The sequence below is a fragment of the Phyllobates terribilis genome, unplaced genomic scaffold (assembly GCF_046119375.1).
Source record: "Phyllobates terribilis strain yellow unplaced genomic scaffold, ASM4611937v1 Scaffold_11__3_contigs__length_659146591, whole genome shotgun sequence".
Taxonomy (NCBI): Eukaryota; Metazoa; Chordata; class Amphibia; order Anura; family Dendrobatidae; genus Phyllobates; species Phyllobates terribilis.
The window spans coordinates 233,574,975-233,592,664 of NW_027362771.1; positions in this window are offsets into that span (position 1 = coordinate 233,574,975).

The window sequence follows — 17,690 nt, forward strand, 5'->3', positions numbered from 1 at the left end:
CGGTCCTCTCAATGCTCTGTAATTCAAACTGAGGCGGGAGGGAGGTGCTGCCCCTTTTAAGCCTGTAGATTTCCTGTTCTTGGTGAGCGGATCCTCTCTCTCATGGTGCTGTCATGGTCTCCGAAAAATCCTGTTACCAGTAAGAAACTTAAGACTTTCTTTTTTACATTTCTTATTTAGGTCTTTATACTCTTAAAATACTACTTCTTTATTCTCAGCCTTCAAGATTTTGAATGCCCTTTGTTTTTGTCTTATTAAACTTTGTACTGTCTTATTTATCCATAATGGTTTCTTTTTATTCCTTGACCTTTTATGACCAGAGGGTATAAGTTTTCAACAGGATTCTAGTAGTATTTACTTAAACATGGCCCATTTATGTTCAATATCCGCAGTTACCATCACATGGTTTCAGTCTACACAATTAAGCTCTTCCCTTAATTTGTTGACATGAGCTTTCCTACAGTTCCAGGTTTATGCATTTCCCCTTTTGAATGTTTGAATGAAAATTACATTGAAGCTTACCATATTATAGTCACTGCTTCCCAACTGCTCCCGGACCTGTAGATCTGATACAGTATCTGATCTATTTGACAGAACCAGATCCAGCAGATTACCTCCCTTGGTTGGTTTATGTACCAGCTGAGAGAGACAATTGTACTGAACTGTGGATAAGAACTTGCAGCTTTTGGCACCACTGGAAGAGTCTATGTCCCATTGAATATCTGGATAGCTACAATCCCCCATAATGAGGACCCTGTTATTATTTGCTGCCTTTTTAATTTGTTGCAACATTTCCTCCTCTACTTGTTCAGCTATATTAGGTGGCTTGTAGCAAACTCCGATTAGCAGCTTTCCATTGTTGCCATCCCCCTTTATCCATACTGACTCTACATGGTCAAAGCCCCCCCCCCCCCCCTCCACACACAATATCATCCTTGAGCACAGATTTTAAGTTGGATTTTATGAAACTACACACCCCTTGAATTTTTTTTTTCTTTCCTGACCTTTCTAAATGTAGTGTGAGGTGGGGTAAAATAGGAGTTAAGTAGATAAAAAAAACTAGTGGATTGCAGCTGCAATAAGCAGTAGAGTTGGGCGTTTTAAGGTGTCTAGATGGTTGACAAGATGTCTTCCTAAGGCGGAGTTCACACGATGCGTTTTTCATGCGTTTCCGCGGCGTTTTTGCAGTTGCGGAAACGCATGGTAGAAGGGCAGCAATGTTCCCCAATTGAAATCCGCATGTGCTGTGCCCATGATGCGGATTTTTCCGCAGCGTAAACGCTGCGGTCAAAAATCCGCAGCATGTCAATTAATTTTGCGGAAACGCTGCTCTTTTGCCGCCATTGACTTGCATTAGACCGCATGGAATCCACATCACTGTATATGTTGATGCGCTTTTCATGCGGTCTAATGTGCGGATGGTACCCGGGTGTGGAGGAGAGGAGAGTCTCATCCAGACCCAGGTACCATTAAAAAAAAAAAAGAATAAAATAAAAAATATATATATTCTCACCTTTTGACGGCCCGCGCAGCACTCCTGCTTGATTCCCCGCACTTCGCGGTTGAATGAAGAAGGACCTTCGCTGACGTCAGAGTCATGTGACGGGTCACGTGACGCTGACGTCGGAAGGTCCTAAAGTCTTCTGCCGGCAGCTGGGACCGAGCGAAGCCGGACACCGGGGGCCATCAGAGGGTAAAGTATATATTTATTTTTTATTTTTTGACATTCACACACTATATAAATCCATGCCGGTTGCATGGATTTATATAGTGTGAAGTTGACAAGCACTTTCCAAGTGATGCTAAAATCGCTTGGGAAGCGCTTGTCAATCCGCATGCGGAAATGAAAGTGAAGACCGCTTCATTTCCGCATGTCCCTGGCAGGAAACCGCATGTACAATCCGCATGCGTTTTTTCCTGCCAGAGAGATGCAGAAACGCTCAGGAAAAAATCCTGAGCATTTCTGCATCGTGTGCACATACCCTAAGGCAAATCTTTGGCCCTATCTCCACAATAGGTGTCTGTTGGAGGCCAGGGTGTGTCACTAGGCCAAAACCAATTTGGTCCATCGCTTCTCGGCCTTTTGGCTCAGATCCAGGTGGGGGAACCCTGCTGGGTCTGGGTTGAGAGGCTTTTCTGTGGAAGACGACTTCCAGCATTTTGTGAGTTTCGATTGTGTCATAAGATGCAACAATGTATTTGTCCTCACACACACACACACACACACACCTCCCTTGTCATCAGTTGCTATTGTTTAATTCAATTGACTCATCAGGTAGGTGTTGCTGATTACAAAAAGTTTTTTTTCCTTGTTTTTTTTTTTGGGCACCATGATTTAGTGAAATGCTGGCTTCCTTGGGTGGAGCACTGACTTCTTAATTTTCTGGTCTTGCTGCAGATAACAAAAAAAAAAATAAAATATAAATATATATATATATATATATATATATATATATATATATATACATACATACATACACACACACATACATATACATATATACACACACATACACACTCAACTTTGGTCTGTGTTGCCAATGTTTGACTGTCTGAGCGTCCTATTGCTTTTCAGTCAGGACTTATGTAGATTAACAAAGCATGGCTTGCAGCTTATTAATAACAGTCCACAGTTGTTTGCTTAGCCTTTACTGGCTAGATTACTGGGGGACTTAAAATTTTTTTTTTTTTTTTTTTTACATAGGGTCTCCCTATAAAAAATCTAACCAACAAAGACTAGGTGGACAGCTGTAGGCTGATATTAATAGCCAGGGAAGGGGCCATGGATTCTGACCCCCTCAGAGGCCAATAATATCAGCTCTCAGCCACCACAGAAATGGCACATCCATAAGATGCGCCAAATCTGGCGCTTAGCCTCCACTCTTCCCACTGGCCCTGGTGGGGTAATAGGGTTGGGGATCATGTCAGCCTTATATTGAAAGGAAGAGATTCACCACACACACTCAAGTCTTTTTCAATGCAGTAAAGTTTATTTACAAAGTTGGTGGTTGCACATTTGCACAAAAATAAAAAAAAAAGGGTGCAGGGAATGGGACTGTATCAAATTAACGTTTCGACCCACCAGGGTCTTATTCATATATAGTCGCTGTGAAAACAAGAGGGTAAAGTAAAGATATGTGCAAATAAAAAGCAGGGGAAGGAAACAGTAATAATACAAAATATACATATTATTACTGTTTCCTTCCCCTGCTTTTTATTTGCACATATCTTTACTTTACCCTCTTGTTTTCACAGCGACTATATATGAATAAGACCCTGGTGGGTCGAAACGTTAATTTGATACAGTCCCATTCCCTGCACCCTTTTTTTTTTATTTTTGTGCAAATGTGCAACCACCAACTTTGTAAATAAACTTTACTGCATTGAAAAAGACTTGAGTGTGTGTGGTGAATCTCTTCCTACTGATCGTGTGGTTGAACCCCCACCTCACTCATTTAGCAGTGTGCACGCCAATCTTCTCTACAGCCTTGTATTGGTAGCTGACATGAAGCCCAGGTTAGAAATGGAGAGGTGTCTATAAGATGCCCCCATTACTGACCCCAGAGTTAAGATTTTGAAATGAAAGACTTTATTCTTTCCATGTCTTTATTTTAAATAAAATTACACATGACTTTAATCATTTTTTTAAAAAGAAAAAAAAAAAACACTGTTCTATTCACTTAATGCCTATTACGCTGAAGCCATTGTCACCTGTAAAAAAAATAAAAAAATAAAAAACAACCATATCCCTCATTGGTCTGCCATGATGATATAATCCAATGTCCCATGACGATCTGGGTCACTCCTAGAGCAGTCACAGCAGCAATCACTGGTGTGACTGTTCTAGAGAACAGCATTATATACACTGACAGGAGTGTAATCACTCCTGTCAGTGTATAGCGCTGAGCTGCCGACACAAAGGCTACAAGAGTTCATCAGCTGCTGATCAGCTGACGAGCGCCAGTGACCTCACTTAATGCACTAGTGTTGTGTGAGAAAATTCTCACGCAGCACCGGTGCTGTAAGTGAGGTAACCGGAGCTTTCAGCTGATCAGCAGCTTATTGAACTCAAGTGACCTGACTCCCGGCAGCTCCGCACTATACACTGCTGGGAGCGATCTTGCTCCTGTCAGTGTATAGCGTGCTGCCGGTGATTGGATCCCCGTGGGACACTCTGGGTATGGCGGATAGGAGAGTATGGTATGTAATGTTTTTTTTATTTTAATAGCAATTTGTTAACTTTTTTTTTTTTTTTTTCTACACGGAGCACAGACGCCGGCTGCGGAGACTACTTCACCCTCAGCGGCGCCTGCTCCTGCAGTTATCAGCGGGAGCAGCCGTAGCATCATATCATGATCGGAATAATCTCCCGTGGGCAATTCTTTGTGCGTTTTTGCCACATTTTTGACTCATTGACTTTAATTTAGTCAGTGAAATACGCAGCAAAACTCTGCAGCGAATCCGCAAATATTTTTATACCTGCTTTTTTGCTGCGGATTTGACTGACTCAATTGAAGTCAATGGGTGAAGAACGCTGCAAAAACCCACAAAGAATTGACATGCCGCAGATTGCCAAGCTTAGTACAGCAATGTATTGATATACTGCTGGTGGTTCTGGTGATGTATTACTGTATTGACTGTGGTTCTAGTAATGTAGTCGTAATATAGCCTTTAAAGGCAATGCTGTACACCAGACACCTGCCTAAAGAGGTTAGCTGGGATTTTGTTAAAAAAAAAAAAAAAAATTGCCCAAGTACTAAAATGGTATCTAGTTGTTGCCTACCTACCTTTTGTGCTGGTGATTCAGCTGCCTCTGCTGACGTTACGTTGACGAGTGGCAGCTTCTTTTCCGCCCTGCTCTATTAACAGGGCATGACCGCTGATCTTAACTGTGGGGATCTGACTGTCAATCAGCATGATGTCAGCAGTCACGCCTCGTCGACAGAGCAGGTAGGAGAAGCAGTCTTTCTGTCAACATGACGTCAGCAGGGGCAGCTGAATCACCGGAAGGAGCAGTCTGACTGCTGTGTGCCGGCGACAAATGACACAGCACAACTGGTAGGTAGTAGCAACTAGCGGACTCAAAAAAAAAAAAAAAAAAAAAAAAAAAAAAAAAAAAAGTCACTAAATACTAACAAAGTCTTGGATATCCCCTTTAAGTAGGTGTCTGGCATTCACAGAAACAGTGAGTTCTGCGGAATGCAGCCCTGCCCACTCATGCAAAGCCCCACCCACATGTGCAACAAACCCTGCCCCCAACCATCAATTTTCAAAGCCTGAAACGGAGGGAGAATCTGATGTGACATCACATGAAGCAGGAGATTCTCATACAGAGGTCATGTGACCCGGAGAGCAGCTCAGGATACAGAAGGATGTCAGCAAAGTATTTAGTGAAGAGCTCATCTATGGGAATTAGCTTACATGAAAGGCACACGAAAAGTAGTGAGAATTCTTATAATTGTACTTCCATAACCATAGAAAAATCCGACAAAAAGATTTAAACACTGAAGCAGCAAACGGATACAAATTTTGTTTTTCACAGTTGCCCAACTTTTACTATCTATTCCTGAGAAATCCGCATTGGAATGGATATGCAAATGAGGCTGAAGTAGATGTGTGGATGTACTTCTCAAGCCTCTGTCACTCAAGCTCTATTCCTCCTGTTTGAGTGACAGGCTCTATGCTGTGTGACTTCAAGCAAAGAAGTTGTCAGTCAAGGAGGAGGTGGCAATGACTCTAGGCATGGAATAGAGCTGGAGTCTTGAGAAATGGTTTCACAAGTCCAAACAATTTCTCAGTAACGGAGGAGAGGACTGTTTCAGGTTACATGCCCATGATCAGATATAGTTGCGTTTTGGATTCAGCGTGCTTTTGCTGCGTCCAAAATGCTGGGTTCTACATTGCAAAGACCGTGGATGGGATTTATAGAAATCCCATCCTCACTGTGCTTCTTTTAACGCTGCGTAAACTCACCCGCTGTGCGGGTTTATGAGCCGCAGCATGTTAATTTCTGTAGCGGAGACACTCGTCTTCACAACAGAAATTTCCAAAATAGAATGTATGAGATACGGTGAATCTGCAGAGTTACCTAAACAAATGCGTTTTAAAGAACGCAGAGTTTTGGATGCAGCAAAAATACGCTACGTCCAAAACGCTACTATACCTGATCGTGGACACGTACCCTTAGGCAAAAAATATTGCTGGCTTTGTTTTTCAAAGAAGTCAACAAACATATAAAAATAGTCTTGGGGGCAGGATATTGAAATCTTGATGACAGGTTCACACAAGCATATAAAAAAATTGTTCAGAGCTTCATCCAGAAATGTGGAACAATTTTTTTTCTCACTCGTCATCCGGCTGCCGTCCGTATGCAATTTTATTTATTTATTTTTTTTACAACAGCAGCTATTAATCATTTCCAGTCACCCATGTTACAGAACTGCAATATATCGGTAAAAATTGGATGCTATACTGTGTTTTTGTAAGGGCGAGTGGCATCTGATTTACGGAATAAACTAACGCATGCTGTGATTTTCTTTTCACACACAGAGTCAGTCAATGGAGAGAGGAAAAGAAAAAAGAAAATATAATAAGCTCATCTGCACTGCCCCCTTAAATTACATTGGTCAGAGCGTGGTCCAGGTTTTTTTTTTTGTCTCGTCACAGACAGCAGTCGGACCGAAAATAAGGTCATGTGACGGAGCCCAAAAACGGACATTCTGATTGAACCCTGATGGAAATCAGTCTTTTTTTTCATGTATGAGAAAAAATCCCTGGTGGTTGAAGCTTAAATCGATAAGAGCAGCAATGTGAGTCCGAAAAGTTACGTCATCTTGTCTGGACAGAATTCACAGAGCCAGCTCGTCAGAACTATGGTTACATGGGGCAGAAAAGAACTAAAACAGAACAGGAGAAGACGCACTGTTAAGTACACTGCTCAAAAAACTAAAGGGAACACTCAAATAACACATCCTAGATCTGAATGAATGAAATATTCTCATTGAATACTTTGTTCTGTACAAAGTTGAATGTGCTGACAACAAAATCACACAAAAATCATCAATGGAAATCACATTTATTAACCAATAGATGCCTGGATTTGGAGTCACCCCCAAAATTAAAGTGGAAAAATACACTACAGGCTGATCCAACTTTGATGTAATGTCCTTAAAACAAGTCAAAATGAGGCTCAGTATTGTGTGTGGCCTCCACGTGCTTGTATGACCTCCCTACAACACCTGGGCATGCTCCTGATGAGGTTGCGGATGTTCTCCTGTGGGATCTCCCAAACCTGGACTAAAGCATCTGCCAACTCCTGGACAGTCTGTGGCGCAATGTGACGTTGGTGGATGGAGCGAGACATGATGTCCCAGATGTGCTCAGTCGGATTCAGGTCTGGGGAACGGGCAGGCCAGTCCATAGCTTCAATGCCTTCATCTTGTACGAACTGCTGACACACTCCAGCCAGATGAGGCCTGGCATTGTCCTGCATTAGAAGGAACCCCGGGCCAACCCCACCAGCATATGGTCTCACAAGGGGTCTGAGTATCTCATCTCGGTACCTAATGGCAGTCAGGCTACCTCTGGCGAGCACATGGAGCACCATTACTGACCCACTGCCAAACCGCAAACCGGTCACGCTGAAGGATGTTGCAGGCAGATCGCTCTCCACGGCGTCTCCAGACTCTGTCACGTCTGTCACACGTGCTCAGTGTGAACCTGCTTTCATCTGTGAAGAGCACAGGGCGCCAGTGACGACTTTGCCAATCCTGGTGTTCTGTGGCAAATGCCAAGCGTCCTGCACGGTGTTGGGCTGTGAGCACAACCCCCATCTGTGGACGTAGGGCCCTTATACCACCTTCATGGAGTCGGTTTCTAACAGTTTGTGCAGAAACATGCACATTTGTGGCCTGCTGGAGGTCATTTTGCAGGGCTCTGGCAGTGCGCCTCCTGTTCCTCCTTGCACAAAGGCAGAGGTAGCGGTCCTGCTGCTGGGTTGTTGCCCTCCTACAGCCCCCTCCACATCTCCTGGCGTACTAGCCTGTCTCCTGGTAGCGCCTTCAGCCTCTGGACACTACGCTGACAGACGCATCAAACCTTCTTGCCACAGCTCGCATTGATGTGCCATCCTGGATGAGCTGCACTACTTGAGCAACTTCTGTGGGTTGTAAAGTCCGTCTCATGCTACCACGAGTGTGAAAGCACAACCAACATTCAAAAGTGACCAAAACATCAGCCAGAAAGCATTGGTACTGAGATGTGGTCTGTGGTCCCCATCTGCAGATCCACTCCTTTATTGAGGGTGTCTTGATAATTGCCAATAATTTCCATCTATTGTCTATTCCATTTGCACAACAGCATGTGAAATTGATTGTCAATCAGTGTTGCTTCCTAAGTGGACAGTTTGATTTCACAGAAGTTTGATTTACTTGGAGTTAAACAACAGAATATAAGTGTTCCCTTTATTTTTTTGAGCAGTGTATATTAATATATACAACACTTATGGCTAAGGGGGCAAATAAAAAAAAAATAGACGCAGTGCTACTCTAAAGCTAAGTGAACAGAAAAATATATTCACACATGATCCCTTGTGCATAATATACAAATAAATGTGTGTTGCCTGTAGCAATTAATCAAATTTTCATGTCAGATCTGAACATAAACTCAAAAAGTCATCCCTTGACGCATCCTCTCTGCCTAGCTATCGCCCCATATCACTTCTCCCTTACGCCTCAAAACTACTGGAACACCACATCCATTCTGAACTGTCCTCCCACTTCTTCTGCTCCCTCTTTGACTGCCTCCAATCTGGCTTCCGACCGTATCACTCCACTGAAACTGCCTTGACTAAAGTCACCAATGACTTACTGACTGCCAAATCCAAATGACACTACTCTATCCTTCTCCTCCTGGACTGGTCATCTGCCTTTAATGCCAAGAGAAGAGAGTCTATAGTAAGAGGTAATGGTTACTGTGTCAAAGACTTGGCCCTATCTTGGATCTCCTCATACTTAACAGACAGGACATTCAGTGTCTCCCACTCAAACACCACCTCCTCATTTCGCCCCCTGTCTATTGATGTGCCCCAAGGTTCAGTCCTAGGACCCCTGCTCTTCTCCATTTACACCTTCGGCCTGGGAAAGCTCAGTTCCATGGCTTTCAGTATCACCTCTATGCTGATGACACATATCTACTGCTCTGGACCAGATATCTCCTCCCTACTAACCAAAATCCCACAAAGTCTGTCCGCTATCTCATCCTTCTTCTGACAGATTTCTAAAACTTAAAATGGACAAAACTGAAGTTATCATCTTTCCACCATCTCACTCAACACCCCCCTTCCCTCAACTGATCTATCCATCAAAGTCAATGGCTGCCCACTCTCCCCAGTCCTGAAAGCCCGCTGCCTCGGGGTAACCCTGGACTCTAATCTCTACTTTCAACCACATATCCAAAGCCTTTCCACTTCCTACCGACTCCAACTCAAAAATATCTCCTGGATCCGCACATTCCTCAACCACGAATCTGCAAAAAATCACTAGTGCACGCCCTCATCCTCGACTACTGCAACCTCTTGCTCTGTGGCCTCCCTTCTACCACTCTTGCACCCCTCCAATCTATCCTAAACTCTGCTGCCCGACTAATACACCTGTCCCCCCCGCCCCTCTCTGTCAATCCCTTCACTGGCTCCCCATTGCCTAGAGACTCCAGTTCAAAACCCTAACCATGGCATAAAGCCATCCACAACCTGTCTCCCCCATACATCTGTGACCTAGTCACCCGGTACTTACCTACACGCAACCTCCGATCCTCACAAGATCTCCTTCTCTACTCCCCTCTTCCCACAATCGCATGCAAGATTTCTCCCGTGCACCCCCCCCTACTCTCTACACTAACACATCAGACTCTCGCCTACCATTGAGACCTTCAAAAGGAACCTGAAGATCCACTTCTTCCGACAAGCCTACACCCTGCAGTAACCCTCGCTCCACCATTCACAGCACAACCAGCTGTACCCTCACCTACTGTATCCTCACCCATCCCCTGTAGATTGTGAGCCCTCACGGGCAAGGTCCTCGCTCCTCCAGTACCAGTCGTCAACTAGTATTGTTCAAAATTTATTGTAATGGTTTGTGCTTTGTATATTCCTTTGACATGTAATGCGCCATGGAATGAATGGCACTATAATAAAGTTTCTATAAAACACTTGTTAGAAAAGAATACTGTGGAAGAAAAATTCAGTATAAGCCTTCATAACAAAAAGTTGCCTAATCCAACCAATTAAGATTCCAATTTTCATTTTTTCTATTTTGTGTTAAATTAGGAGAAATGTGAACTGATGTGTTTGAAGTATTCTCCAAGTGTCGTCTGCACACTATTAGCCCATGTTCACACATTCAGTATTTGGTCAATATTTCATATGAATATTTGTAAGCAAAAATCAGGAGTGAGTGAAAAATGCAGGAGTGGTGACATGTTTTTATTCTCACTCCGGTTTTCCATTCCTAGTTTTAGCTAACAAATCTTGATGTGTGAATGTGGCCTTTAGAGGATATTTATAAAAAAAAAAAAAAAAAAAAAACACACACCTTTAAAAAGTATTATAGTAACTTACAAACATGGGGTTGTAGCCTTATATTTGAATGTCTTTAACATTTATTTGTAAATGTTTAAACAGAAATATTAGAACGAGAGTTGTTTTGTTGCAATTCTTTATTTGTATAATATAAATCACAATGTTCCCCTAAAACCTTAAAAAAAGGCACGCTGCGATTACAAAAAAGAAAAAAAAAATTATACAAATGCTACAAAGCAAATGTACACCTTTTAGAAATCTCGGGCAAACAAACATTATGGCTTTACACTTTCAAGATAATGAGGCCAAATCGTTTCAGCCATTTGAAAAAAGGAGAAAATAAACAAAAAACAAACAAAAAAAAACAAAACACCAGTATAAATATCAAAAGGAATAGACCACCACACTAGGAAGAACTTCTAGGAACTTGCAACTTATAAACGTTCGTACCATTCATATATATGTAATGCTATATCTGTTCACAGAAATAAGGCAAGAAAGAACCATAGGGGAAACGGACATTTAAGTGTAAGCTGTGCCTGTACATGTAGTTTTTTTTATAGACCAAGTGGATTTACAGACAAGTATTTTATTTTCCTGACGTGCAGCTTTTATGTTCCCGGGTACTTCACCTGTAAAAGCTAACCATCTGATAAACTGATTCTACAAAGCGGTTATGATAAAACTGCATCTCAGCCACATGGCACAAATTATGGGCACTTAAACCACCAGGTCAAATGTGCCCCCATTTACAAACTTTATTATGTGCAATTATTGCTCATTACTTCCAAGATAAAAATTGTGAAGATGCAGTTTGATTGTAGATGACAACAGTTTTACTGTAAATGATTCCTACTGAGCTGCCAGTCACGTCTAAATTTGTAGAAAAGCTAAAAAGAACTATAAGTAAATTTTAGCCCATTTGTCACCAATTTATAGCTGGTGAATCTGCAAAACGTGAATCAGCTGACATTACTTATAATAACCTGATGAGAACTCTTCCAGATTATGGACTCTCTTCAAAACATACGGTCATGGCCAAAAGTGTTGGCACCCTCGAAATTGTTCCAGAAAATGAAGTATTTCTCCCAGAAAATTATTGCAATTACACATGTTTATTTCCTTTGTGTGTATTGGAAAAAAAAAAAAAGGCAAGTTGGACATAATTTCACACAAAACCCCAAAAATGAGGACAAAAATTGTTGGCACGTTTCCAAAATTGTGGGTAAATAGCTTTGTTTCAAGCATGTGACGCTGATTCAAACTCATCTGCGGCAAGTAACAGGTGTGGGAAATATGAAAATCACACCTGAAACCAGATAAATAGGGCAGAAGTTGACTCAATATTTGCATTGTGTGTGCTACACTAAGCATGGAGGAGAAGAGAACTTGAGAAACAAAATTGTTGACCAATATCAGCAATCTCAAGGTTACAAGTCCATCTCCAGAGATCTTGATGTTCCTTTGTCCACGGTGCGCAACACTAATCAAGAAGTTTACAACCCATGGCACTGTAGCTAATCTCCCTGGATGTGGACAGCAGAGAAAAATTGATGAAAGGTTGCAAGACAGGATAGTCCGGATGGTGGATAAGCAACCCCAATCAAGTTCTAAACAAATTAAAGCTGTCCTGCAGGCTCAATGTGCATCAGTGTCAGCGTAAACTATCTGACATTTGAATGAACTGAAACGCTATGGCAGGAGACCCAGGAGGAACCCACTGCTGACACAGACAAAGCTAGACTGCAGTTTGCAAAAATGTATGCAAGCCAAAATCCTTCTGGGAAAAAAATCTTGTGGACAGATGAGACCAAGATAGAGCTTTTTTTGCACATCATTCTACTGTTTTCTGAAAACAGAATGAGGCCTACAAAGAGAAGAACACAGTACCTACAGTCAAAAATTCCAGTTGAAAGGTGTAAGAGGCTTATTGATGGTTATAGGAATCGATTGATTGCAGTTATTTATTCCGAAGCATATGCAACCAAATATCAAGTGGAGGGTGCCAACAATTTTGCCTGATCTATTTTTGGGGTTGTGTGTGAAATTATGTCCAATTTGCCTTTTTTCTGTTTTTTTGTGTGTTGTTCCAATACATACAAAGGAAATAAACATGTGTATGTATATCAAAACATGTAATTGCAATACATTTTCTGGGAGAAATACTTCATTTTCTGGAACAATTTCAAGGGTGCCAAAACTGCAGCCATGAATGTAGGGCCCAATTCAGAGCTTTAAACACCACGATTCAGGAGAAAAAAAAACTTTGAAAAGTCACTAAATTTTGTTAACTCGAGGCTATGCTAAAATTTTGTGACTGGAGTAAGATTTGTGATGAGTCGCACATCTTAATGATTCAGATGCCTCGCACTCCACCCCTCCCCCTCATCAAGACCGGCTTGTAGATCACCAGTCTTTATGAATTGGGGACATGGTGCATTACACAAAATGTAATGATCAAAACTAGCCATCAGCTGTAGCCTATAGCCATGGCTGGAAAACAAGAAATCATGGAGAGATCGTGTAAGAGACCGTTGAGCTTCTGAGTTTCTTTATGGATTGTTAGTGTGGACCACGAGTAAGTTTGAAAATGCTAGAAGTCTTTAAACGCACAGTGGGCATCAGTTTTCATGAACTCGCATCCACTTTACCTCAACTGTTAAAAGCAGCAGATTTTCTGAGAAAAAAACCCATAGTGTTCACGCTACACTGGGAATATGAGCTAAACAGAAAATTAAGCTGGTACATTTCTTCCAGTTACCAGTCTGCCTTTAAAAAAGGACCGAACAAGGAGCAATCTGTCAGGCTAGGAAAGGGAAGCGCAGTGCAATGACAGACCGTAAGTTCACACAGAGTCACTTAGGTGTCAATATAAAAGGTGCTCTTGAGAACTTGCATGTTAAAACCGTGCAATGCATGGTGAGTAGGGTTGAGCGAGTATGTTCTGTCGAGTATGCTCGGGTCGAGCTCCGAGTATTTACAGCTGCTCGGTGATGTGTTTGAATCGCTCCCGTGTGCATGATTTGCAACTGTTTGACAGTTTTATTACATGTGAAGAATGTGTAAGAAATAGACATACTCGCTCATCACTAATGGTGAGCACTGCAGCAAGGAAACCAGTGATCACGCTACTCTCGATACTGAATGATAGGTTCATCTGTATTACTGTGCATACGTAAAAACCCGTCAAATAAGGAGGCCACGATAAACCCTTATAATCATTAGACTACTTGCACAAGTGCAGGCCATGCACTGCGCAGTTTAACATTTGACTTAAAGTGACAGACCGCTGAGATCCGTGTGGCTGTCATTATACCATGCTGCCCGCAGAGGTTCCCCTCAGGTTCCATTTAATCCCCATTATGTCAAATATCAACTTTTAAAAGTGAACCTGTCACAAGGTTTTTATCATATAAAAGTAGGGCCAGTACCTGCAAACCCTCTGTTACAGCATTCTAAATTGCTGTATATATGTCCCCAATGCGCTTTGCATAGCACACAAAAATAGTTTTTATTATACCCACCCACAGGGCGGTCCAGTCCAATAAGCATCGCTCGTCTTGATCAGGCGCCTCCTCTCTTCTTGCGATTGCCATAGTCCCCCTTGCTTTGTGTGGATGAGGTAGGATGCGTCATTAGCAAGGTGTTTTCCACTGCGCTCCTACGCAGGCATACTTCTATCTGCCCAGCAGGGGGCAAAGCAAAGCACTGTAATGCAGATGCACGTGGAAAGGTCAGAGAGCGCCAATGCATACTCACCACAATGCTTTGCTCTGACCTCAGCAGGGCAGAGAGAAGTACACCTGTGCAGGAGTGCAATGCTTAACAGTGTGGATGACATAGGATGCATCATCCACACAAAGCAAGAAGGACGACGGCAATCGCAAGAAGAGAGGAGGCCCCGGATCAAGACCAGCGACGCCCATCGGACTGGACCGGACCGTAGGAGAGTATAATAAAAGCTTTTTTTTTTTTTTTTGTTATACAGAGTGCATTGAGGACATCGACAGAATTCTAGGCTTACAGGTGCTAAACTTACTTTATAGGGGAACAAGCTGGTGACAGGTTCCCTTTAATAGAAAATGCTTCAACTACCAGGGAATTAAGTAAACTGGTGCCACTCAGCCTGGCACCACTATACACATGAGGATAAGCAGGGATATAAGCAACATTTAACACATGCAATACTTGGCAGCTATGAGGGTTTGCATGTTTTTGTCATGTATAGCTGTAAAAACTCACAATGGCTGATATTACGAAGGAAGGAAAACAGAGTTACACAAGGCATCCGTTATTCGCAGAGTTAAGAAATTCCTGAGACAGAAGAAGCATGTGTTGAAAAAGTTAAAAAACAATTATATACATTTTTTTTCCCCTCTAAATAACCAGACATTGCCCCTCCAAAAGTACATTGAAATATTTGGTTGGACAAAAAGCTACTTGAGGCAACAAGCCACAATCTAACAATACTGTCTACAGCCAAACCTATATTATGACCAGCCGTCCTTCATGCCGGTGACGTTTTCAACACACATTTAGGCATCGTTCACACATTGTGACCGCATTGCAGTTGTGGTGTGCAACGAGGTTGCAAGGTGTGAACGCAGTCTTACAGTTTCTTGCATTATCCAGCCAATTTTAGGAAGTGTAAGTGACATACTTGATATTATGATTGCACAAGGAACATTAATAGACATGCACACTGTAGGTAGTACAGCACTAAGTAACCATGCGTCCATCATGGACATTAGTCCAATTCACTTAAAAAGGGCAGATTAAACTTAAAAAATATATATTTGACTTCAATCTTGGACCACAACTTTAAGGCTCAGATTGCAGAGTACAGCTACCGCATATGGCCAACAGCTATGTCCACGAATTAACGCACGAGTTGTCGGGTAACACATGTACTGATTCAAGACTGCAGATTCATTTAGCCTCTACGTGCTAGGCTATCATATGCGGCAGCATAGCTAACATTATTTCTAATCAACTTCAGGATTTATTTCCAAACAAGGCTTTACAAGCAGATATTGTGGGTCAGAGCAGAAAATATAGCTGTCTTTGAGAGAGGTCTCTTAAGTCAAGCAAATAGTGGAGATCAATGAATTGCATGAAATGCTTTTGCTTCCTGTTGAACTGTACTGATGCAAGAGTTTCTGTTTTCTTTGATTGCAGAAGCATGACATGGAAATGGCCTAAGGCAACTCGAGAACTGCTGCCTACCAGATCTCTTCTTTTTTTTTTTTATAAATTTAGTTTGATAGGACAATTGCATAGCATATCTAATGCACAGCAGTTGTTAAAGGGGGGAATTCAATTCTAAGTGAACAATTAATTTCACGCACTGTTTAAATAAATCATTCATAATCAAATTAAAATTGTATTAGAGCAGAATCTTAAGATATGGACACTTTAACTTTATGTAAAAAGGTTATTCTCAAGTCCTATAAAAGTTGATAAACTGCAATGTGCTTGTAAAAAAAAACAAAAAAACTTTGGATAAAAATTTTAATAAAAAGTAAAATTGCAGTCTCAAGAACTGAAGAAATTTTATTTTTATTGTTTACGGCTAGATGTGTAGCCAACAGGCCACCAATGCATTCTGATCAGCAGTGCCTGGAGTAGCACAGGGATTACAAGCCTTTTGCTACAGAACTTGCAAGTGTTGGTTTGATGCTGGTCGGATTACTGAATCTGGATAGCTTTAGTACCCCTGATTCAAACTGCTAATTATTAGTAAACCTCCATTTCCTGGCAAGCAGTGAACTTCTGAAAACCAAAACTTGAGAAAACCTTTTTACTGTTTGTATTTTACAAAAATATTTTTTTTAAATGGGGTTTTATTAAAATTTCACATGACAAAAAATACATCAGTGAGCTAAAAATCGGACAGCTGGGTTTTGTAACCCTTATCACGCTGAAGGATATCCCTGAGGGCTCGCTCACACATTAGCGTATACATTGGATGAGTGCCATTTATTTATTTTACTCACTTCTATAGCACCATTAATGCCGCAGCGATTTACAGGCATTGTCCCCATTGGGGCTCACAATCTAAATTTCCTATCAGTATGTATTTGGAGTGTGGGAGGAAACCCACGCAAAACACGGGGAGAACATACAAACTCCTTGCAGATGGTGTCTTTGGTGGGATTTGAACCCAGGACCCCAGCGTTGCAAGGCTGCAGTGCTAACCACTGAGCCACCGTACTGCCCTCTAATGTTTTATAGGATAGCACTCGGACCAATATTATCCTATAGGGCTGTGCAGATCTGCGTTTTTTTCTCTCATGCCAATTCGACATGAAAAAATAAATTAAATCGCAGGGCTGCAAATCGGATCATACGCACCCATTCACGTCTATGGGTGCTTTTAAAATATTGGACTGCACTCGAAAGTCAGAGTGCAGTCAGATTTATGCAGATACAGACAATGGAGAGATTAATTGCTCCATCTTCTCACCTGTGATACGATTTTCTCATCCGAGAGTATCGGATCACACTAAACGGACACTCAGCTCAAACTCTGACAGAGTTTGATCTTCGTGTCATTTACATAAATGAATACTATTCTCTCACATGAGAGAATAGACGCTTGTGTGACCCCGGCCTGAAGGATATTCTAGGGCTGATTCATAACCATATCAAAGTTTAACTTCCATTTGGTCATAATTCAGAAGAGGAAAGAAGCGATTACCAAATGTATTATCAGACAAGCTTACGGCTATATACAAACCTGTAGAAGCTAAAAATTGTCGAAAAATGTTCTCGAAACCCTAGGGCAGAAATGCCTTTTAGCCCCCCCCCCCCCCCAAAAAAAAAAAAACAAAACAAAACAAAAAAAAAACCAGAAAACATAAAAGCAAAAAATATAAAATCCATAAAGTGTCCATATCTTAAATGGTGTACCTTAAGATAATGGGGAAGATTTATGAAATTGTCAATGCATAGCTTTCATTTCTTACGGTAACCCTTAAGTGAAAGCTGCGCTGTGATTAGTGGCTAAGGGCAACCAAAACAGGTTTTTGTCTTTTACATTTTCATAAATTAGCCTAAAAGGGGTTCAAAAAGATTGTTCCTTGCTATGTCACATGATGTTCAAGCCAACTTC